The sequence below is a fragment of the Schistocerca nitens genome, chromosome 6 (genome assembly GCF_023898315.1).
Source record: "Schistocerca nitens isolate TAMUIC-IGC-003100 chromosome 6, iqSchNite1.1, whole genome shotgun sequence".
Lineage (NCBI taxonomy): Eukaryota > Metazoa > Arthropoda > Insecta > Orthoptera > Acrididae > Schistocerca > Schistocerca nitens.
In genome coordinates, this window is record NC_064619.1 from 751318457 (window position 1) to 751342644 (window position 24188).

Here is a 24188-nt window from a genome sequence, read left to right on the forward strand (position 1 = left end):
CAGTGTGGTTGTGGTTCCTGTTGATTCAGTCAATAGGTGGGATTATACTAGGCATGGCCTTCACCTCAACAGGAAAGGGAAGGGTAAACTGGCTGGGAAAATAGCAGGAAAGTTAAAGGGGGGAGGCACTGTCATGAGTGATAAAATACCAGTGGTTATAGGGTTCAGAAATGACCCTTTTTTAGGGTAGGGAGGACAGAAAGAAACCAAATTTTAAGAGAGGTTAGGACTGAGACAAACCTTCAGTTTGGGAAAGAAACCAAAAATCATAATTCTAGCTTATTACATCAGCCTAAACAGCTATTGGTTAAGAATTTTCAACAGTCAGCAGATATTTCAACTCTACCCAGCTTTAACTCAGTCAATGTGAAATGTCAGCTATCTTTATTGCATCAAAATATTTGAAGATTGAGAAATAAAATTAATGAGTTAATTATCTGTGTAGATGAATCAGAGTCCTCAAACCCAGCTGACATAATCTGCCTATCTGAACATCACGTGACCACTGGTATAGAACTTTTAATTGTTACAGGGTTCAGGTTAGCATCTCACTTTTGTAGAGCAGAAATGGAGAAAGGAGGAGTTGCCACAGTCATCAGGAACTGTCATAAATTTAAGAACATAGACATTCATAATTTTTTCCTAGAACAGCATATGGAAGCATGTACAACAGAAGTAGAATTTCACAAAAAATCCTTCATAATATTAAGTGTATATCGAGCACCTGCGCACAACTTAATCTGTTCATAAACCACCTTGAAGCTGTACTGTCCCATTTAACAACCAAAAACAAAGAAATAGTGGTTGCTGGTGATTTCAATGTAGATTTCCTTAAAGACTCTCCCAATAAGAACTTACTTGAGTTAGTAACACTATCATTCAACTTAATTCCCACTGTAAAGTTCCCCCCACTAGGATGGACAATTGCTCACAAACAGCCATTGATAATGTCTTTATAGAAAAGCCCAATGAACAAAATTATATTACAAAACCAATAGTCAATGGGCTCTCAGACCATGACATGCAGTTCCTTCTGTTAAATGTTAATACTGAACAGGATATAAAATCTGTTAAATCTGAGCTCAACAGGGTATTCAATAAGCTAAAAAATTGATTATTTAAGGACACTCCTCAGAGACACTCACTGGACTGATGTTTACAGTGCTCAAGGCATGAATGAAAAATACAACACTTTTGCTAATAAAGTACTTACCTTTTTTGTACATTGTTTTTCCCCAAAACTAACCAAGGTTAGAGCAAAGTCTACAAAGAAGCCATGGATTACTTAAGGAATAGGGGTATCTTGTAAAACAAAAAGAAAACTGTATCTGTATATCCAAAACAGTTCTGATGTTGATGCTATAGCACATTACAAGAAATACTGCAAAATGTTAAAGACTGTAATACGGGCATCAAAGCAAATATATTACAAGGAAAAGATAGTCATGTCAGGTAACACAATAAAGACAATATGGGATATAGTGAAGGGGGAGACCGGTAGAACCAGGCATGAAGAGGGACAAACAGCATTAAGAGTAAATGATACATTGGTGACAGATGTGTATAGTGTTGCAGAACTTTTTAACAAACATTTTATAACTGTTACTGAAAAGACAGGGTTGTCAGGTTCTGTAGATGCTGCTATGGAATACCTCAGACCAGACATTTCAAATAACTTCCATATTATGAATTTGACCCTCACTACCAGAGCAGAAATAATGTCCATTATAAAATCTTTAAAATCAAAAACATCTAGTGGGTATGATGAAATATCAACAAAGTTACTTACAGAATGTGATTCTGAGTAAGTAACATATTATGCTATCTTTGTAACCAGTCATTTATCAGTGGAATATTTCCTGAATGGTTGGAATATGTTGAAGTTAAGCCACTGTTTAAGAAGGGAGATAAAGAAATAGCATCAAATTTCTGTCCAATTACACTTTTGCCAGCATTCTCAAAAATTTTAGAAACAGTAATGTACAATTGGCCTTATAACCATCTTATCGCTATCTACACTTACAGTGAAATGTTCTTAATTCATTAGACAAAAAATTGCAGGCAACTGGTATATTTTGTGAACTGTCAATGGCATTTGACTGTGTAAATCACAATATCCTTTTAAGTAAATTAGAATATCATGATGTAACAGGAAATGCAGCAAAATGGTTCAAATCTTATATCTCTGGCAGGAAACAACGGGTGTTATTAGGAAAGAGACATGTATTAAGCTATCAGACATCATCCAACTGGGAATTAATTACATGTGTAGGTCCCACAACGGTCAATTTTAGGGCCCTTACTTTTTCTTGTTTATATCAATGACCTATCATCGGTAACATTACCAGATGCAAAGTTCGTTTTGTTTGCCGATGATACAAACATTGCAATAAATAGCAAATCAAGTGTAGTCTTAGAAAGATCAACTAATAAAATATTTGTGGACATTAATCACTGATTCCTAGCCAATTCTTTATCACTTTGAAAAAACACACTACATGCGGTTCAGAAATTGTAAGGGGTGTCCCACAAGTACATGCCAAACATACGATGACAAGCAGACAGAAGAAGTGGACAGTGTTAAATTCTTGGGATTACAGTTAAATTCTTGGGATTACAGCTTGATAATAAATTCAACTGGGAGGAGCACACCACAGAACTGCTGAAGCGTCTTAACAAATCTCTATTTGCATCGTGAATTGTGTCAGACATAGGGGATATAAAAATGGAAAAGCTGGCATACTACGCTTACTTTCATTCCATAAAGTCATATGAGACTATTTTTTGGGGTAATTCATCAAAACCAAGCTAACCAACAGCTCAATTTATGGAATCAATACTAGAAATAAGAATAATCTTCACAAGGATTTAAAGTCACTTACTCTTGTACAAAAAGTTGTGCATTATTCAGAAACAAACATTTTCAACAACTTGCCAGCAGCCATAAAAAGCTTAACAACCAATGAAATTCCGTGTAAGAGAAGCCTAAAGGATTTCTTGGAGGCCAACTCCTTCTACTCCATTGATGAATTTCTCAGTAGAACCAACTGATTTTTGTGTGTGTGTATCACACACACACACACACACACACACACACACACACACACACAGGGTGGTCCATTGATAATGACCGGGCCAAATATCTCGTGAAATAAGCATCAAACGAAAAAACTGCAAAGAATGAAACTCGTCTAGGTAGAAGGTGGAAACCAGATGGTGCTATGGTTGGCCCACTCGATGGAGCTGCCATAGGTCAAACGGATATCAACTGTGTTTTTACATTGGAATCCCCATTTTTTATTACATATTCGTGTAGTACATAAAGAAATATGAATGTTTTAGTTGGACCACCCTTTTCGGTTTGTGATAGATGGCTAGTCAGTACTGAGAAAAAAAATAGTACAAAAAATTAGAATAAAGGATGAAATACTGAAGTGTCCATGACACCTGGAATTTACAATTAGAGCTGAAGAGAGAGTCTTCACCATGCATAAGTAAGAGTAATGCATAATGATATCATAAGTAGAGGCTTAAGTTCTAAAAAACAAAGTACAATAAAGAATCAATGGAAAGACAAAAATCGGAAGCCTGCTCTATGGAGTACAAGGATTTCTGAAAAAAAAATTGTGTATATATACTTATGTAGTAAATGATTACTTTTAAAATGTGTACAATATTAACTGACATAATGATTATGTATAAAATATCGAGTGTTCGATCTAAGGGGGGGGGGGGGGGAATATGTAGTAATTCGAGAATTTCCACATAAATTCTGGAACCATTCGACCTTCTGCCGCCTCGAACATGCGATGTTTTAAAGATAAGTGTGAGAGAGAGCCTATTTATTGCGCAACACATGTCTGTGTGTGCAGGATTGATGTTTATTGTGGGAAGACCAGACCTGCGTCAGACGAGCGGAACCGATAAGTGTTTGCTGGTCACGCCTTGGAAGCTGTATTAAAAGGACAAGGAGTGTTTGTGTAATATTCCGTCATTTATGGTACAGTGATAATAATTATTGTTAAAGAGACAGATGAAGCATGGATCGAATAGAGATTTTACTTATTTCATGTATGGGACTCGCTAGAGGCGAGACATGTTAATAATTTGTGGTGGATATTAAACCAACCATGATATAAATGTATTTTAATAGAGTCTAATGTTTGATGACTCAGTTGGCTTACCAGAGTTGAAAGGTTTATACAAGAAATGGTAAAGTGGTTTCTTGTTGAAGTGAAAATATACCATGATTGAACTGAAAGTTTTCTACGAGTGCCCAATTATTTGAAAACTAGAGTCTTTTAAATTCTTATAACCAGTGACAGTCTTCGGAGAAGAAGATTTTGGGAGATTGACATAGCTGATTATCCAGAGAAGAGGATCAGCTAGACCATCACGTATGTCAACTGATGAGAGACAGGTGTGAACTGTGAATGCAATCCAGTTTTGCACTGCTCCTCGTATTGTCAAAACGTTAGAACGTGGCGACCGTGACAGGACAAACTAATTCCTATAGTCCAATTGCAAATTGCAGGCATTAACACTTGAGCTGATAACATGGAAAGAAATTTTAAAGAGAAACTAGCCACTTCAGACATAATGAACATCAGTAATCTGGAGGAACAGGTAGAAGATATGATAGACAGAAAAGCTGCCACGAGAGTGACCTCTGACAGCGTGTCTCCGATTTTAACTTCCGAACTTAGTAACACTAAGAGAAATGCAGATGAACTATGGAAAGAATTCAAACTTCTACAGGACAAAATGGAAAATAGGGTGACTTCTCCTAACATAGCATTAACTAGTGAAGCAATGACACATGTACAATGAGGATCAAATTCAGGGTTATCTAGGCAGTTTCCTAAGTTTAAGCCAGATAGGGAAGTACACCCTATTCACTTTTTGGAAAGGTTCAATCAAACCTTGCAGGCAATACAATTTTGCACCACACTCCAGGTTGTCTAATGTGTTAGAACGTGGTGACCAGTGAAAAGGAATCGAACAAACGGGAATTTTGAGCGGAAATAAAAGCGTAAGATATGATGTGTTGCCATAGCAACCAGATATAACAAGACAAGAGAAACCGTTTCATGGAATGGGATTCGGCCTAAAAGTTCAAATGGTGAAAATTAATAAATGCAATAAAAGAGAAGATGTAAGAAAGATATAACGTTACAAGAAAAGATTCCGACGTATTAGACTAAGAAGAAATACGAGAATAATTCATCAAAGAAGATCTAGTGTGGGGAGTACGCAACTCTCACCCACATCGCAGGGATGCAGACGTGGGAACCAGCATAAGTCCAACGACGCTGGTACCAATCACTGTTCACCGGTGCCAATTCCACATACACTCGCTGACGCCAATGCTGAAACCAACATTAGACGCCACCGGCGCCAGTGCTATTCGGCGACACTGATTACACATCCGCTCATCAACGCAGCTAGAACTCTAGCGCTGGGTGAGCGAAAACAATAATTGTTTGAGTGTAAAGTTGAAGAAATTGTTGAATAATAGACTGTTGGTAAAGTTACTAAACTCAGTGCAGAATTTTTTTTGAAGATTACTAGATCAAAAACTAAGAGAAATATGGATAGTACACGGAGAATAGGGGGAAACTTCAGAACCAGCTATGGCAATGAAAGTGAGTAAGGAGGTGCCTGCCTAGTTCAAAGTAGATTCAGCAGCTTTAAGAAAGGAACTAATTGCTCAAAATACTTCTTTAAGAAAGGAACTAATTGCTCAAAATACTTCTTTAAGAAAGGAACTAACGGTGATTTTAGATGCAAAATTAGAAGCTCAGAGTTTACAATTAAATGATAGAATAAATGACCAGGGTGCTTCTTTGAGAAAATAAATAAGTGCAACTTTAAGTGAAAAACTCGATGCACAGAGTGCAGATTCAGAGACTCTAAGAAAAGAAATAGGCTCAGTACATTCTCAACTAGATGACCAGAGGACGGATTCAAATGCTCAAAATGCTTCTTTAAGAAAGAAACCAGATACTCAATTCAAAGACCAGAATGAGTTTTTTTATAGTTTTAGAAAAGATTTAGACGATCGCATCGTGACCTTGAGTAAAACATTAGACGATAAACTCAAGAAAAACCTAGACTTTATACACTCAATAAATTGGATGCTCGAGGTGAGATGTTAAAGAAAAACCTAGACTTAATAAACTCAATGAATTTTAAATTAAAGGCTCGGAATGCAACTTTAGATATTCAAAAGATGAGTATAGGTTTGCTGCCCATCAAAATAGACACTCAATGCAAAGAATCTAGTAATCGATGCGAAGGCATAATTACTTTGAAGACTGAATGTGACGTCAAATACACCAATAAAGAACCCGATCTTAATGAAAAGCTAGAATATTGTGAAAATGTGTGTAATGTTAAATACAATAATGTAAGACAGGAAATGAATACTTTGAAAGAGAGTGTAAATCAGCCTATGGAATTAATGTCGATTAGTCAATCGCAGATTACAGGTGTCAGTACACGAGTTGTCAGTGCACGAGTAAATAATGTAGGACGAAATTTCAAAGAGAATCTATCCAGCTTTGATATCACAAGTGTATGTAGCTTGGAGGAACCACTTAAAGAAATGATAGATCAAGGAGTTGCCGCAAGAGGTTATAGGCAACTTGTGGAAAGGATTCAAATTTATCCAGGATAGAGTAGAAAATAGAATAACTTTACCTGATGTTGTGTTACCTAGTAAAGTGGTGATTGTTTTGCCGTGGGTAGACTTTCACACAAAATTTAACGAGAAGTACTGGTTTGCACTTGCTCAATTGAAGTTAATATCAGATCTACGGGATACGGGCGATGTCATGTATGTCCCCCAGGGATGTTAACATTCTGTGTTAACAGGCGGAGTGACAACTGTTGAATCCCAAGTTGTTTTCGGTGTTTCTTCAAAAATAGTTTACTTGCACTGAATTCCCTTCAATTCCGAAATTATTCTGTAGTCTATTATGTTGTTGTTGTTGTTGTTGTTGTTGTGGTCTTCAGTCCTGAGACTGGTTTAATGCAGCTCTCCATGCTACTGTATCCTGTGCAAGCTTCTTCATCTCCCAGTACCTACTGCAACCTACATCCTTCAGAATCTGCTTAGTGTATTCATCTCTTGGTCTCCCTCTACGATTTTTACCCTCCACACTGCCCTCCAGGACTAAATAGGTGATCCCTTGATGCCTCAGAACATGTCCTACCAACTGATCCCTTCTTCTAGTCAAGTTGTGCCACAAACTTCATTTCTCCTCAATTCTATTCAATACCTCCTCCTTAGTTATGTGATCTACCCATCTAATCTTCAGTATTCTTCTGTAGCACCACATTTCGAAAGCTTCTATTCTCTTCTTGTCCAAACTATTTATCGTACATGTTTCACTTCCATACATGGCTACACTCCATACAAATACTTTCAGAAACAACTTCCTGACACTTAAATCTATACTCGATGTTAACAAATTTCTCTTCTTCAGAAACGATTTCCTTGCCATTGCCAGTCGACATTTTATATCCTCTCTACTTCGACCATCATCAGTTATTTTGCTCCCCAAATAGCAAAACTCCTTTACTACTTCAAGTGTCTCATTTCCTAATCTAATTCCCTCAGCATCACCCGACTTAATTCGACTACATTCCATTATCCTCGTTTTGCTTTTGTTGATGTTCATCTTATATCCTACTTTCAAGACCCTATCCTTTCCGTTCAACTGCTCTTCCAAATCCTTTGCTGCCACTTACAGAATTACAATGTCATTGACGAACCTAAAAGTTTTTATTTCTTCTCCATGGATTTTAATACCTACTCCGAATTTTTCTTTTGTTTCCTTTACTGCTTGCTCAATATACAGATTGAATAACATCGGGGAGAGGCTACAACCCTGTCTTACACCCTTCCCAACCACTGCTTCCCTTTCATGTCCCTCGACTCTTATAACTGCCATCTGGTTTCTGTACAAATTGTAAATAGCCTTTCGCTCCCTGTATTTTACCCCTGCCACCATTAGAATGTGAAAGAGAGTATTCCAGTCAACATTGTCAAAAGCTTTCTCTAAGTCTACAAATGCTAGAAACGTAGGTTTGCCCTTCCTTAATCTAGCTTCTAAGATAAGTCATAGGGCAGTATTGCCTCACGTGTTCCAACATTTCTACGGATTCTAAACTGATCTTCCCTGAGGTCAGCTTCTACCAGTTTTTCCGTTTGTCTGTAAAGAATTCACGTTAGTATTTCGCAGCTGTGACTTATTAAACTGATAGTTCGGTAATTTTCACATCTGTCAACACCTGCTTTCTTTGGGATTGGAATTATTATATTCTTCTTGAAGTCTGAGGGTATTTCGCCTGTTTCATACATCTTGCTCACCAGATGGTAGAGTTTTGTCAGGACCGGCTCTCCCAAGGCCGTCAGTAGTTCCAATGGACTGTTGTCTACTCCGGGGGCCTTGTTTCGACTCAGGTCTGTGTCTGCTTGTGTCTGTATATGTGCGGACGGATATGTGTGTGTGTGTGTGTGTGTGTGTGTGTGTGTGTGTCCTTTTCCCCCCTAAGGTAAGTCTTTTCGCTCCCAGGATTGAAATGACTCCTTAACCTCTCCCTTAAAACCCACATCCTTTTGTCTTTCCCTCTCCTTCCCTCTTTCCTGATGAAGCACCGTTGGTTGTGAAAGCTTGAATTTTGTGTGTGTGTTTGTGTTTGTTTGTGTGTCTATCAACATGCCAATGCTTTCGTTTGGTAAGTTACATCATCTTTGTTTTTAGATATATTTTTCCCACGTGGAATGTTTCCCTCTATTATGTAAGTATGTATAAACTATGGTAATTCCACATCAGGTATACGTAAGAAAGAGGCATGAGTAATGAAGGAGAACACAAGCCAGATTGGAGTTAATTATGATGCTTAATTAAGTAAAGTCAGTGCAGCAAATATTCTAATGGAGTGATGAGTATAGAGTAGTGGGACTTGATCATTAGGTGTAGACATAGTATCTATTATGAGTTGAATAATATGGGTAGGCATAGTATCTGCTAAAGATTACAGAAGTTGAAAAGTAGAGGACGATTCTAGGAAGTATTAAGAAGTGAGTGTGAAATGTGAAATAGATTTTTATTTTTTCCAGGAAATACACTCCTGGAAATTGAAATAAGAACACCATGAATTCATTGTCCCAGGAAGGGGAAACTTTATTGACACATTCCTGGGGTCAGATACATCACATGATCACACTGACAGAACCACAGGCACATAGACACAGGCAACAGAGCATGCACAATGTCGGCACTAGTACAGTGTATATCCACCTTTCGCAGCAATGCAGGCTGCTATTCTCCCATGGAGACGATCGTAGAGATGCTGGATGTAGTCCTGTGGAACGGCTTGCCATGCCATTTCCACCTGGTGCCTCAGTTGGACCAGCGTTCGTGCTGGACGTGCAGACCGCGTGAGACGACGCTTCATCCAGTCCCAAACATGCTCAATGGGGGACAGATCCGGAGATCTTGCTGGCCAGGGTAGTTGACTTACACCTTCTAGAGCACGTTGGGTGGCACGGGATACATGCGGACGTGCATTGTCCTGTTGGAACAGCAAGTTCCCTTGCCGGTCTAGGAATGGTGGAACGATGGGTTCGATGACGGTTTGGATGTACCGTGCACTATTCAGTGTCCCCTCGACGATCACCAGTGGTGTACGGCCAGTGTAGGAGATCGCTCCCCACACCATGATGCCGGGTGTTGGCCCTGTGTGCCTCGGTCGTATGCAGTCCTGATTGTGGCGCTCACCTGCACGGCGCCAAACACGCATACGACCATCATTGGCACCAAGGCAGAAGTGACTCTCATCGCTGAAGGCGACACGTCTCCATTCGTCCCTCCATTCACGCCTGTCGCGACACCACTGGAGGCGGGCTGCACGATGTTGGGGCGTGAGCGGAAGACGGCCTAACGGTGTGCGGGACCGTAGCCCAGCTTCATGGAGACTGTTGCGAATGGTCCTCGCCGATACCCCAGGAGCAACAGTGTCCCTAATTTGCTGGGAAGTGGCGGTGCGGTCCCCTATGGCACTGCGTAGGATCCTACAGTCTTGGCGTGCATCCGTGCGTCGCTGCGGTCCGGTCCCAGGTCGACGGGCACGTGCACCTTCCGCCGACCACTGGCGACAACATCGATGTACTGTGGAGACCTCACGCCCCACGTGTTGGGCAATTCGGCGGTACGTCCACCCGGCCTCCCGCATGCCCACTATATGCCCTCGCTCAAAGTCCGTCAACTGCACATACGGTTCACGTCCACGCTGTCGCGGCATGCTACCAGTGTTAAAGACTGCGATGGAGCTCCGTATGCCACGGCAAACTGGCTGACACTGACGGCGGTGGTGCACAAATGCTGCGCAGCTAGCGCCATTCGACGGCCAACACCGCGGTTCCTGGTGTGTCCGCTGTGCCGTGCGTGTGATCATTGCTTGTACAGCCCTCTCGCAGTGTCCGGAGCAAGTATGGTGGGTCTGACACACCGGTGTCAATGTGTTCTTTTTTCCATTTCCAGGAGTGTATATAATATGTATACTAGGGAAACGAACCATGAGGTCTACTCGTAAAGGATAAGGGGGCCATACACAGCATTTGCTAAGGATATAGGGCAGGCGTACCTACGTAGGGATAGGATGACCTGTGGCCTGAAGAACAGGGATTTGTTATAAAGGGGCGTTCCTACCGGTAGGTACTGATCCTAGGGGAAAAGGACAGTATCGTGACAGAAGTCACACAGTTAATAGGAATTATTCTGGTGAGTTTGATTTCTATATTCCACTAGCATTATTATGTTTTATGTGAGTTTACAAGTGTTGAGAAGAACACTTTCATCTGCCTATAGATCCTCCAGACTACAAACAGCCTATAATTAATGAGGCTATTACGTACTAAAGAAGCAGTACAAAGAATTAGAATAAAGAGTAAAATACTCAAGTGAACACCTGGAGATTACGACTGGAAACCAAAGGTTTATGCGCCACGACTCCTAGATATAAAAGAATTGACTCCACCATTCAGTGAAATACTCCCGTTTTATAGTTAAAAAAATTAAATAGTAAATAATAGGGTTATACACAGTTAATTAATAAGAAAAAGTGGACTGCATACTTTTGAAATATGAATTATTGTTATTTGTAATACTAATGTACATAATGAGTATTGTGGTGCGCCCAGAATTTTACGAAAGTCTGGAGACACTCGTGTTCCAGCTGTTTCGAACAAGCGTTATTTTAAAGTAGGGCGTAAGAATGAGCATGGGATACTGCACCCATTTATTGTTTGTGCAGGCAAAACTGGAAGGGAGATAATTCGTTGGCGTTGGCAAGTGTTCAGCACGACCTGCCAAGAATAAGCAAATACGGCCCGGAAGCTCTGTGGCTGGCTGCAAAGAGTAGTGTAGCATTGTATTGTTAAAAAACAAATGGAGAGACTTGAAATAGTGACTGTTTATTAGACGCTGAACTGCTGTTGAGAGTACGTGGACTGGACGTGGATAGTCAGCCACAATAAAAGCTTATGTATTTATTGTGTTCAAAAATGTGTAATTAACTGATTCTGGGTGCCCACTAATGTGCGGGCTTACGTCATAAATAAGAATAGAGAGAGCGAGAGAGTGAAAATTTCCCCTTCCTAGCAGTGAAATCTTCAGAGAAGCATCCGGTGCTAGCAGAAGACATCGGCACCGCAAGAAAGCAGAACCAGCATTCTTCAACAAGTAAATCCACGAAAACGCTTAAGCTGTATAGAGAGAGCTTAACATTACACCGGGCCACCACAAGAACATGGCGACCGTAAAGAAAGAACCTCAGAAAGAAAGGGAAATATTAAAGAAGAAGCTATTAAAAAAAAGGGGGAAAAACAGTTGGGAGTTGCCATAGCAACTGATAACAGCATGGCTGAAGAGTGATTCCACGATACTTATTCAGAAATATCGTGTTGATAAACGGTGAAATGATTAAGGGAATCAAGAAAATTGCACAACGCTGCAGTTAGTCTCAAATCGCCGACGCCGCCGTCCAACGCTGACGCCGCCGTCCACCACCGCCAACACTGACGCCGCCGTTCAACAACGCTGATATCGCATCACACCAACGCCGACACAGCCGTCCACAAAAGCCGACGCCGTCGTTCACCTACGCTGGCGCCGCCGTACACCGGTGCCGGCGCCACCTTACACCAGTGCCGACGCCACCTTCCACCAACGCCGGGTGAGCTGCTACTAACCTTTGATTGTTTGTGAAGTGTGGGGGGTTGTGGAAATAAGTGAGTGTACTTTTAATGATAACTAGATTAAAGCCAAAACAAAAGACAATGGAAAAAGAACATCAATCCGTAGAGTCTGTTGGGCCTATGGGAATTGAAAAACAGGGGCCAGATTTAGGCAACTTAATGAGGTTTATCAAAGTGCAGTTTGAATCACAGAACACAAAACAGACGAACTGAAGGCAGAATTAAACTCTAAGTTAGATTTGCAAAACACAAAACTAGAGGCTCAAGTTAATATCCTAAGTGATCAGATGCAAGAATGGAAAAAAGGATTGAAAAAAGAATTGTCCGATTCCTTGAGTGAACAGACAAATATTTTATTTAAGGATTTAGAACAAAGACATGAAGCTCATCTGAAAGGGTTAGTTCAAAAATCAGAATATGATGTAGACTGTAAATGTAGTAATTTGGAAACACAATTTAACGAAAAATACGACTCTTTGAAAAATGTATGTAATGTTACATTTGATGTGGTCGAACGAGAATTAACTACGTTAAAAACCAATGTCCAGAAACAAGATAGGTTGCTCCCCCTAGGACAGGTGCAAATTTCAGGGGTCTAATCACGGGTGGAAACCATAGAACAGAACTTCAAAGAAAAGTTAATGACTGCAGAGCTTATAAATTTGAATGGCTTAGAAGAACAAGTAGAAGAATTAATAGGACGAAAGGTTGGAGGGAAACTAAGTGTTGTTATCTCTTTGCCTATAGTAACTTCCGATTTAGATAACACCAAGAAAGACTTAGAAACTTTGAGGAAAGAATTCAAGCTTATGCAGGAGAAACTAGAGAAAGGCACAGATTACCAAAATATTATATTAAATAAGGACATGATAACCGATTTGCAATGGGGATCAAATTCAGGCTTGTCGAAACAGTTTCCTAAATTCCAACCAGACGGGGAGGTACACCCCACCCATTTCTTAAAACGGTTTAACCAAGCCATACCTAAAAGTTAGGAGGATGCTAAGAAAATAGAGTTTGCGGTAGGTTATTTGGAGGGTGAAGCTTCAGAACGAGGCACAGTAAATATGGAAAACTTCACAGCCTGGGAAGATTTTCAGAGCAAGTTTAAGGAAAAATATTGGGCTTCAAGTGCACAAGAGAAGTTGATCTCAGATTTGTGGGATCCTAAATACTATAGTAATGCCTGGGGTGCAATGCGCAAGTATTTTGCCTGGCATTTGACAAGGGCGAAATATTTAGACCGACCAATGGAAGATGAGGGATTAGTTAGAATTTTAATAAAACGTCTACCTATTCATGCTAGAAAAGATATTCTATGCAGTGGGTGGAAAACAGTGGAGGAACTGTTATCCTTTGTAGATGCACTCAATGCAATCAATTAAGACAGGAACGAGAACTTGCATGCACAAGAAAATCCGAATAATCAGTCAAAGCATTATGAATCCAATCTTGCCAGAGTCCACCAACCTGGCAGGAATGTAAATAGAGGGGGTTGCTCACGAGGACCATTAACATCCAACGTCGGTCTGGTAACTACGCAGGAATTCGTGCCCAGCAACAGCTGTGGAAAAGGAGGTAATGCTGTTCCAACGTATGGAAATCGTCCCGTGGTTGGTACCCATGACGAAAACGTGGAGCGATCTGGACCCAGGGCCGGGGCCCAGGTCATAGAAATACATTGAAAGGCCTAAATAAGAGGGTACAGGTTTCCTTTATGCATAAAGTACCTACCAAGGAGTGGCTACTGCTGGAGGAAACGAAAAAAATAACTACGCCACCACAACCTATTATAACAGGAGAGATAGAAAACCACAAAGTAGACATATTCATCGATTCTGGTTGTGCGCCCGAAAACCACAAAAAAAAAAAAAAAAAAAAAAAAAAAAAAAAAAAAAAAAAAAAAATCGATTCTGGTAGTGAAGTATCACTTATTTCTAAGTAATACTTTAATACATTAAAAACTAAAAGTAATTTACCTGTTTTACCAGTAACTGGGGTATACATAGTTAGTATAACTGGAAAGACGAGTAAGGTTGTTAAATACGAAACCTTGGCACACTGCCGTGTAAGTGATATGACATTTCGACAACCTTTGCTAGTAGTGGAAGACATAAATAAAGACGTATATACTAAATGATGATGGCGTCCTCTTGGGTAAAATATTCCGGAGGTAAAATAGTCCCCCATTCGGATCTCCGGGCGGGGACTACTCAAGAGGACGTCGTTATCAGGAGAAAGAAAACTGGAGCTCTACGGATCGGAGCGTGGAATGTCAGATCGCTTAATCGGGCAGGTCGGTTAGAAAATTTAAAAAGGGAAATGGATAAGTTAAAGTTAGATATAGTGGGAATTAGTGAAGTTCGGTGGCAGGAGGAACAAGACTTTTGGTCAGGTGAATACAGGGTTATAAATACAAAATCAAATAGAGGTAATGCAGGAGTAGGTTTAATAATGAATAAAAAAATAGGAGTGCGGGTTAGCTACTACAAACAGCATAGCGAACGCATTATTGTGGCCAAGATAGACACAAAGCCCATGCCTACTACAGTAGTACAGGTTTATATGCCAACTAGCTCTGCAGATGATGAAGAAATTGATTAAATGTATGACGAGATAAAAGAAATTATTCAGGTAGTGAAGGGAGACGAAAATTTAATAGTCATGGGTGACTGGAATTCGTCAGTAGGAAAAGGGAGAGAAGGAAACATAGTAGGTGAATATGGATTGGGGGGAAGAAATGAAAGAGGAAGTCGCCTTGTAGAATTTTGCACAGAGCATAACTTAATCATAGCTAAAACTTGGTTGAAGAATCATAAAAGAAGGTTGTATACCTGGAAGAATCCTGGAGATACTAAAAGATATCAGATAGATTATATAATGGTAAGACAGAGATTTCGGAACCAGGTTTTAAATTGTAAGACATTTCCAGGGGCAGATATGGATTCTGACCACAATCTCTTGGTTATGAACTGCAGATTGAAACTGAAGAAACTGCAAAAAGATGGGAATTTAAGGAGATGGGACCTGGATAAACTGAAAGAACCAGAGGTTGTAGAGTGTTTCAGGGAGAGCATAAGGGAACAATTGACAGGAATGGGGGAAAGAAATACAGTATAAGAAGAATGGGTAGCTCTGAGGGATGAAGTAGTCAAAGCAGCAGACGATCAAGTATGTAAAAAGACGAGGGCCAATAGAAATCCTTGGGTAACAGAAGAAATATTGAATTTAATTGATGAAAGGAGAAAATATAAAAATTCAGTAAATGAAGCAGGCAAAAAGGAATACAAACGTCTCAAAAATGAGATCGGCAGGAAGTGCAAAAAGGCTAAGCAGGGATGGCTAGAGGACAAATGTAAGGATGTAGAGGCTTGTCTCACTAGGGGTAAGATAGATACTGCCTACAGGAAAATTAAAGAGACCTTTGGAGAGAAGAGAACCACTTGTATAAATATCAAGAGCTCAGATGGCAACCCAGTTCTAAGCAAAGAAGGGAAGGCAGAAAGGTGGAAGGAGTATATAGAGGGTTTATACAAGGCCGATGTACTTGAGGACAATACTATGGAAATGGAAGAGCATGTAGATGAAGATGAAATGGGAGATACGATACTGCGTGAAGAGTTTGACAGAGCACTGAAAGACCTGAGTCGAAACAAGGCCCCGGGAGTAGACAACATTCCATTAGAACTACTGACGGCCTTGGGAGAGCCAGTCCTGACAAAACTCTACCATCTGGTGAGCAAGATGTATGATACAGGCGAAATACCCTCAGACTTCAAGAAGAATATAATAATTCCAATCCCAAAGAAAGCAGGTGTTGACAGATGTGAAAATTACCGAACTATCAGTTTGATAAGTCACAGCTGCAAAATACTAACGCGAATTCTTTACAGACGAATGGAAAAACTGGTGGAAGCTGACCTCGGGGAAGATCAGTTTGGATTCCGTAGAAATGTTGGAACACGTGAGGCAATACTAACCTTACGACTTATCTTAGAAGAAAGATTAAGAAAAGGCAAACCTACGTTTCTAGCATTTGTAGACTTAGAGAAAGCTTTTGACAATGTTGACTGGAATACTCTCTTTCACATTCTAATGGTGGCAGGGGTAAAATACAGGGAGCGAAAGGCTATTTACAATTTGTACAGAAACCAGATGGCAGTTATAAGAGTCGAGGGACATGAAAGGGAAGCAGTGGTTGGGAAGGGAGTAAGACAGGGTTGTAGCCTCTCCCCGATGTTATTCAATCTGTATATTGAGCAAGCAGTAAAGGAAACAAAAGAAAAATTTGGAGTAGGTATTAAAATTCATGGAGAAGAAGTAAAAACTTTGAGGTTCGCCGATGACATTGTAATTCTGTCAGAGACAGCAAAGGACTTGGAAGAGAAGTTGAACGGAATGGACAGTGTCTTGAAAGTAGGATATAAGATGAACATCAACAAAAGCAAAACGAGGATAATGGAATGTAGTCAAATTAAATCGGGTGATGCTGAGGGAATTAGATTAGGAAATGAGACACTTAAAGTAGTAAAGGAGTTTTGCTATTTAGGGAGTAAAATAACTGATGATGGTAGAATTAGAGAGGATATAAAATGTAGACTGGCAATGGCAAGGAAATCGTTTCTGAAGAAGAGAAATTTGTTAACATCGAGTATAGATTTAAGTGTCAGGAAGTTGTTTCTGAAAGTATTTGTATGGAGTGTAGCCATGTATGGAAGTGAAACATGGACGATAACTAGTATGGACAAGAAGAGAATAGAAGCTTTCGAAATGTGGTGCTACGGAAGAATGCTGAAGATAAGGTGGGTAGATCACGTAACTAATGAGGTATTGAATAGGATTGGGGAGAAGAGAAGTTTGTGGCACAACTTGACTAGAAGAAGGGACCGGTTGGTAGGACATGTTTTGAGGCATCAAGGAATCAGAAATTTAGCATTGGAGGGCAGCGTGGAGGGTAAAAATCGTAGAGGGAGACCAAGAGATGAATACACTAAGCAGACTCAGAAGGATGTAGATTGCAGTAGGTACTGGGAGATGAAGAAGCTTGCACAGGATAGAGTAGCATGGAGAGCTGCATCAAACCAGTCTCAGGACTGAAGACCACAACACAACAACAACATACTAAATTTCGACGAGAACTGCATTTATGTGGGGGAACCCGAGAATAAACGTTGCATTAAGTTTGTGACGGACAGTGATGTGTATAAACAAACATCTGAACACCAAAGATTACAATTAAACGCGTCAGCTCGGTTGTCTCCAGAGACAGACTGCATGTCCACAAGATGACTTTCACAAAAAGGTAAGTGAATCTGAAGTGTTAGATATTGAACACCAAACAGATTTAGTGAGAATTTTGTCTAAATACCATTCAGTATTTTCAGAGAATCCGGGTACCGTTAGCGATTATGTTTGCAAATTTAAGATTAAGGACGAGACTCCGTTTTTTAGCAAACCATACCCTATACCTATAAGTCTTAAATAAGCGGTTGTGGAGGAGATTAATAAAATGACTCATCAAGATATAATAGAAAGGAGTATGAGTGTCTATAATAATCCTTTAGTAGTAGTGAAAAAAGCTACAGGTGGAGTGAGATTGGTGCTAGATGCACGCACTCTCAACCATCATATTGAAACCAAAAGAGTTCGTCCGGTTAATATAGATGAATTATTAACTAAATTTAAGGATGCCCAAAATGTGTGACATCTGTCAGAAAGCTAAGGAGAATAATACCCATGTAAAGTATAAGATGTATCAGATTATTCATAAAGCATTACATGACCTCACAGCTGCCGATTTTTTTGGACCCATACCCAAAGGCAAGGGAGACGTGGCTTATATATTAGTAATTATAGAATGTTGGTTGAAATATGTAAGACTGTATCCCATTAAGAAGGCTAATGCACAAACTCTGACCAAGTGTTTGCAAGAATATTTTATAGCTACAAGTAAACCGAGGTGTTTTCTTTCTGATAATGGACCCCAGTTTACCAGCCATGAAGTTAAGGAATTTTTAGTCTGGGTAAATATACGACACATTTTAATATCCAACTATAATCCATCTTCGAACCCTTGTGAAAGAGTAATGAAAGAGATTGGTAGGTTGTGCCGCACTTATTGCCACGACACTCATACCTCATGGGCGGAAAGAATTAAAGATTTTGAGCTTATTCTAAACGAACTACCGCATTTGTCTACAGGAATGATGCCCATGGAAGCCATTGACAAGCCATTTATAGGAGAACCTCTAAGTAAGTGTTTTCGTGGCCGGAGCAAAAAGCTACTGATCACCAAGCAATTCAGGAAAGAGTTGGTAGAAACTTACATAGGAGTGCCCAACGAAGGGTAGATATTTATTGGCGACTCCATGGAGTGCTGTGTGCACAATGACCATATATGTTAAATTAAAAGGAAGGTCAGCATAGGCCATAATATTGATGTTTTATTGATAGCAGAATCGATTTTCGATCACATAGTGATCATCTTCAGTGCTGAGATGTACAAATTAAACTCAGACACTGGTATCAAGTTATCAATAACCAAAACTGAAAAGAGATCACAATAATAAACTTTTGAGCTTTCAGTTATTGTGATCGCTTCTCAGTTTTGGTTATTGATAACTTGATACCAGTGTCCGAGTTTAATTTGTACATATCAGCACTGAAGATGATCACTATGTGATCGAAAATCGATTCTGCCATCAATAAAACATCAATATTACGGCCAACACTGACCTTCCTTTTCATTTTAAAGGGTATATAAATACAATGCAACCGCAACTGACCCAGAATACCTCATAGATGACTTAGTACTAGTAAAACAACACCTTCGAAGTGCAGCACTGAAAAAAGAAACACACAAATTTTTTCTGAAATACATAGGACCTTATCGTATTCAATCAATAGTACACCAAAAAACCCTATATTTAGTAGATTCTGTGACAGGAGAGGAAAAGGGAATGTATAATGTTAAGGATATAAAACGATATGTACAAAACCCCCAGGGACGTTGACGTTCTGTGTCAACGGGCAGAGTGACGTCCGCCGGTTCCCGAGTTGGGTTCGGGGTTGCTTCCACATTAGTTTTCCTGCACCGAACTCCCTTCAAATCTTCGACTATCCTGTAATCTATTTATAGCCCTTAAGCTATCCTATCATATTAGTATTAAAAGAGACCAATTATAACTACACGATTATGACTAATTTAAGGAGTCACAATAAACAGTAACCTCTAAGCATGAGATAAAACTAACAGGGTAACATTCTAACAGGAGATATAATATGATGGTACTGTTTAGGAAGAATGATACCAAGATGACATAAACTGAACATGTGTAGGAAATATAGAGTGATGTGACTAACTAAATAAGTATTTGATTATAGTGTATATAATTTCTATTTTTAGAGAATGTTTTATATATTTTGTAAAGTGTGATGTGATTGGGGAGGGTTTATATCTATTTTTGAAAGGGGTGGGTAGCATAGGCACAGACACGACCTACACACCACACCCTTCATACAACCCTGGTTCTTCATCATTTGCCGTTCCATAGGAGTTGCTAAGATCTTTTCTTCGGGGACTTCAAAGGTGACGGTGAGAATGCCCGTTCTGCAGGAGACGCCGAACATCATACCTCCTCTGGCTTCTCACTTAACTACCGGCAAAGTGGGGATCCTGGGGAAGGGGGTGGGAAGGGTTTCCTGTCTTTGGAGCTGTCTTCTTTCTTTCTTCGATCTTAGCAACCAATTCTTTTATTTCCTTTCTTACTTCTCCTAAGAGTACCAATCTATCTTTCCCTCTGTCCACATTCATATACTTCTATGGCTGAAGTCCTTCTCTTTTCCATGATTTCTATAAATCTTCAACTAAGAACCTTAGTGAGCTGAAGAATCAGGATGCATGATCACACTTCCACGCTCAAACAATTAAATACAAAGACACAGACAAGTAATACACAGGGAGAAGTAACAACCGTCACAGATAAGGGGGGAAGTAATGCTCAGGAAGGGCTCTAGCACATGTGCTAAGTAATGACGGTTGCACATCTCAAGTGAAATGGCATAGTGAGCTTAAGCTAAAGGAACAAGGGGGGATGAAGTGTATATCCACCTGTGTTCATAGCTATAGTAGTACAAAGATAAAAATAAATATATATTAAGCCAGAGGTATCGAGTCAAATAAGTTCCTGATTAATAATAGGACTGTGCAGACCGAATAGCCCGAAGAAAAGAAATAAAGTTACAACCATGGACGAAACATATTTAGTCATTAAGGCTATATAAGTGAGCTGTAAGCAATGAACAAGCCAAGAATTTAAGCAGGTAGGCTGAAGGACTCAGAAGGAGGAAAGGAGAGGTAGATAGAAATTGTACCAGGAAATTTTAAATAAAATAGTGGGCAGAGGAGTGCGAAAGAGGCCAGACTATGAATCATTGTTAGAGAAGATAGGGAGGGCGCATCCGATACAGATGAAATGAGAGAAAGAGAGGCAGGTAGGCAGACCCAGAGGGGGCTGACCTATATTGTGCGGGCAGGGGCACCAAACAGTGGATTGACCTGTACCATAGTTTAGTATAAATGGAAGGGGATCCAGGGGAAGGATGAGGAAGAAGACATTTTCATAGTATCAACCCTTACGTAGATTGGAACCCAAAGGAAAAGGACGGTATAGTGACCTGAGATTGTAGTGGAAAGTTTCTCCTGGTACATTTGAATTCTAAAATTTTTTAAATAGAAAAGACGAGTCCTGCGCGAGGAGATAGAAAAAAGAGAAAACCCCCAGTACAACTAATTTTCTTTTCAGACCTGGAAAACTGGTGGTTATCACTGCAATAGCTTCTTAAAAAAAAGTAAAGACTCTACTCAGAATAACGCCTGAACTTTGAAACTGGCTAAGGAGAGGGATTTATTTTGGCTCAATCCAGGAAGCAAGAGTAGATAAATCTATTGGAAATAGCTAATACTTGTTGTACTTTTAGTTTATCATCCCGCTATGTCTATGAAAGATATTACCAACAGCTTAATGAAATACCGGAGATGGAAGAGTTTTTGAACCTAATGTTTTTATGTAGTACAAAGTAACAAGATAAGTGGTATGAAAAAATTATTAAAATATATGTTGTGTGCAAAATAACGAGTGTTCAAGCTATGGGGAGGGATATGTAGTGCCCTCAAGAATTTTACGAAAGTCTGGAGACACTTGTGTTCCAGTCGTTTCGAACCCGCATTATTTTAAAGCAAGGCATAAGGATGAGCATGGGATACTGCACCCATTTATTGTTTGTGCAGGCGAAACTGGAAGGGAGAAGGGAGATAATTCATCGGCACTGGCAAATGTTCAGCACAACCTGCCAAGAATAAGAAAATATGGCCTGGAAGCTCCGTGGCTGGCTGCAAAGAGTAATGTAGCATTGTATTGTTAAAAAACAAATGGAGAGACTTGAAATAGTGACTGTTTATTAGACGTTGAACTTCTGTTGAGATTACGTGGATAGTCAGCCACAATAAAAGCTTATGTATTAATTGTGTTAAAAAATGTGTAATTAACTGATTCTGGGTGGCCGCTAATGTGCAGGCTTAAGTCATAAAGTTTAGTTGTTTTTATGCACAAAGTGGAAATAAATATGTTATGGTGCATTGAATGATATTCCAAGAGTAGCATAATTTTTAAATAAGAATAGAGAGAGTGAGAGAGTGAAAATTTCCGCTTCCTAGCAGTGAAATCTTCGGAGAAGCATCCGGTGCTAGCAGATCACATCGGCACTGCAAGAAAGCAGAACCAGCATTCTTCAACAAGTAAGTCCACGAAAACGCTTAAGCTGTATAGAGAAAGCTTAACATTACACCGGACCACCGCAGTATGTATAAAATATCGCGTGTTTGAGCTGAAGGGAGGCATCTGTAGTGCTTCGAGAATTTCCGTGTACATCCTAGTACCATTCGTCCTTCTACAGTCTCGAACACATTTTAAAAATGAGTGTGAGGGAACGTACATACTGTGCGACGTATGTTTGTGTGTGCAGGCTGGAAAGGAGTCACGAGCACAAGGTAGGCGCGATGGTCGAACGGCGTTGACAAGTGTTTGTCGCTTGCACCACGGAAGTCATATTGGAAGGACAAGGAGTGTTTATGTGTCTTATGGTGTTTTATATCATTGATTATTGTAACAAGAAAAAAGAAGAACAGTTGAAAAAATGGTTAATTGTACTTCACGTGTTGGACTTGCTACACTATTGTAAATGCATTTAATCGAGTCTAATGCTAGAAGAATCGGTTGACTTGCAAACATTCGAATATTTATGTGAGAAGTGGTGAAGTTGTTCTTTGTGGCAGCTGAAATATACCAAGATGAAGCTAAAAGTATTCTGTGAGTATCCACTTATTTCATGAGTAGAGAGAGTGAGAGATAGAGAGAGTGAGAGATAGAGAGAGAGAGAGAGAGAGAGAGAGAGAGAGAGAGAGAGAGAAAGAAAGAGAGAGAGAGAGAGAGAGAGAGAGAGAGAGAGAGAGAGAGAAAGAAAGAGAGAGAGAGAGAGAGAGAGAGAGAGAGAGACTGATAAATTCCGTTAACCAGTAGTATTCTTCGGAGAAGAAGTTTTTGAAGATGGATGTAGCCGGCTATCCACAGAAGAAGACCGGCTGTACATACCACGTAAGTCAACTGACGAGAGAGAGAGGTGTGAATTGTGAATGCAATCCAATGTCGCACTGCTCCTTGTGTCATTAAAACATTAGAAAATGCACCCGGGAAGGTGTCCGCGCACAATGGCTGGAGAATGAGTGGAACTGCAGATCCACAATGCATCACGTAAAGCCCCCTTCCCTGACTAGCTTCCTCTTTGGAAATATTTTGAAGAATAGAGGTCAAACACTACAGCGGATCATCACAAAAGGCCAAAATATCTGAGACTCCTTTTAGTCACCTCTTACAACAGGCAGGAGTACATCGGGCCTATTCTAACCCCCAGACTTATGGGGGGGGGGGGGGGAGCCTATTTGAATGAAAGCATTATTTGCTGATCTGTACCCTCAAAACTATTCAAAATAAAGTTGTACAAAATATCAATAGCCAAATATAAATGTAGGACAACCTCAATATTAATCTAGTAAACAATGTAAAAATGTTGACCTCAACAGCAATAATTTAATCTGCAATCATAAGATGACCCTGTATTTTTCAAATAAAGAATTTGGGAAAAAACTTCATGTTATAATCGGGTAAATACAGTAATTTTAAACAAATTATGTCTTTGCCACCAAAGTCAATATGCTGAGCTACGGGCTATGCCAATCTTCACTAGTCAGCCTGTTGTCCCCAGGACACCGTAAGTTATGTATCTGTAGTCGGAACAGACTTTTATTAACTGCCACTCCTGTAAATAGGTTATACTCTGTGGACCTATGTAAGTTACTATACCGAATTTGCGTAAGCTAGTTGAAGTTTGTTAGTAAATACACATACATGGCAGAGAACATTTAGTATAAGAGAAATGCAGATGATATGCTGGTGCTATTCTGTGGAAATATGTACAGGATCAAGGACCAACACCATGTTAATGCAACTCAACTACTTACTTCCTAGTATTAAACACACAGTGAAATTCTCTAGGATTAACTTCCTGCAAGTGACCATTGCTAACAGTAATGACATCCACCGAGAGAGAGGTATCCATAACTCGTCACACCAAAATGAAATACACATGAGTGCTTTCAAATCAATGACTGTCCAAGTTATAAAATAACATGTAAGTCTAGAGGAAGTTAAGAAGATATTGTCATTACTGGAAAAGGCTAAAAGGCTGCTTTTATGAATGATTAAACAGGGAGTACAAGTGACCAATCGGTTACAAATAAAAATATGACCACGTAGAACTCAAACAACAAATAAAGATCTGCTCTACAATACTACTAGGAGAGACC

General features: G+C 39.8%; 1 protein-coding gene across 1 annotated transcript in view; it reads right to left on the minus strand.

Annotated features, from left to right (window-relative positions):
• LOC126263621 (ras-associated and pleckstrin homology domains-containing protein 1-like) overlaps positions 1 to 24188 on the minus strand; it is a 453221-nt gene that overhangs the window by 354705 nt on the left and 74328 nt on the right. The gene's annotated exons all lie outside the window — the stretch shown is intronic.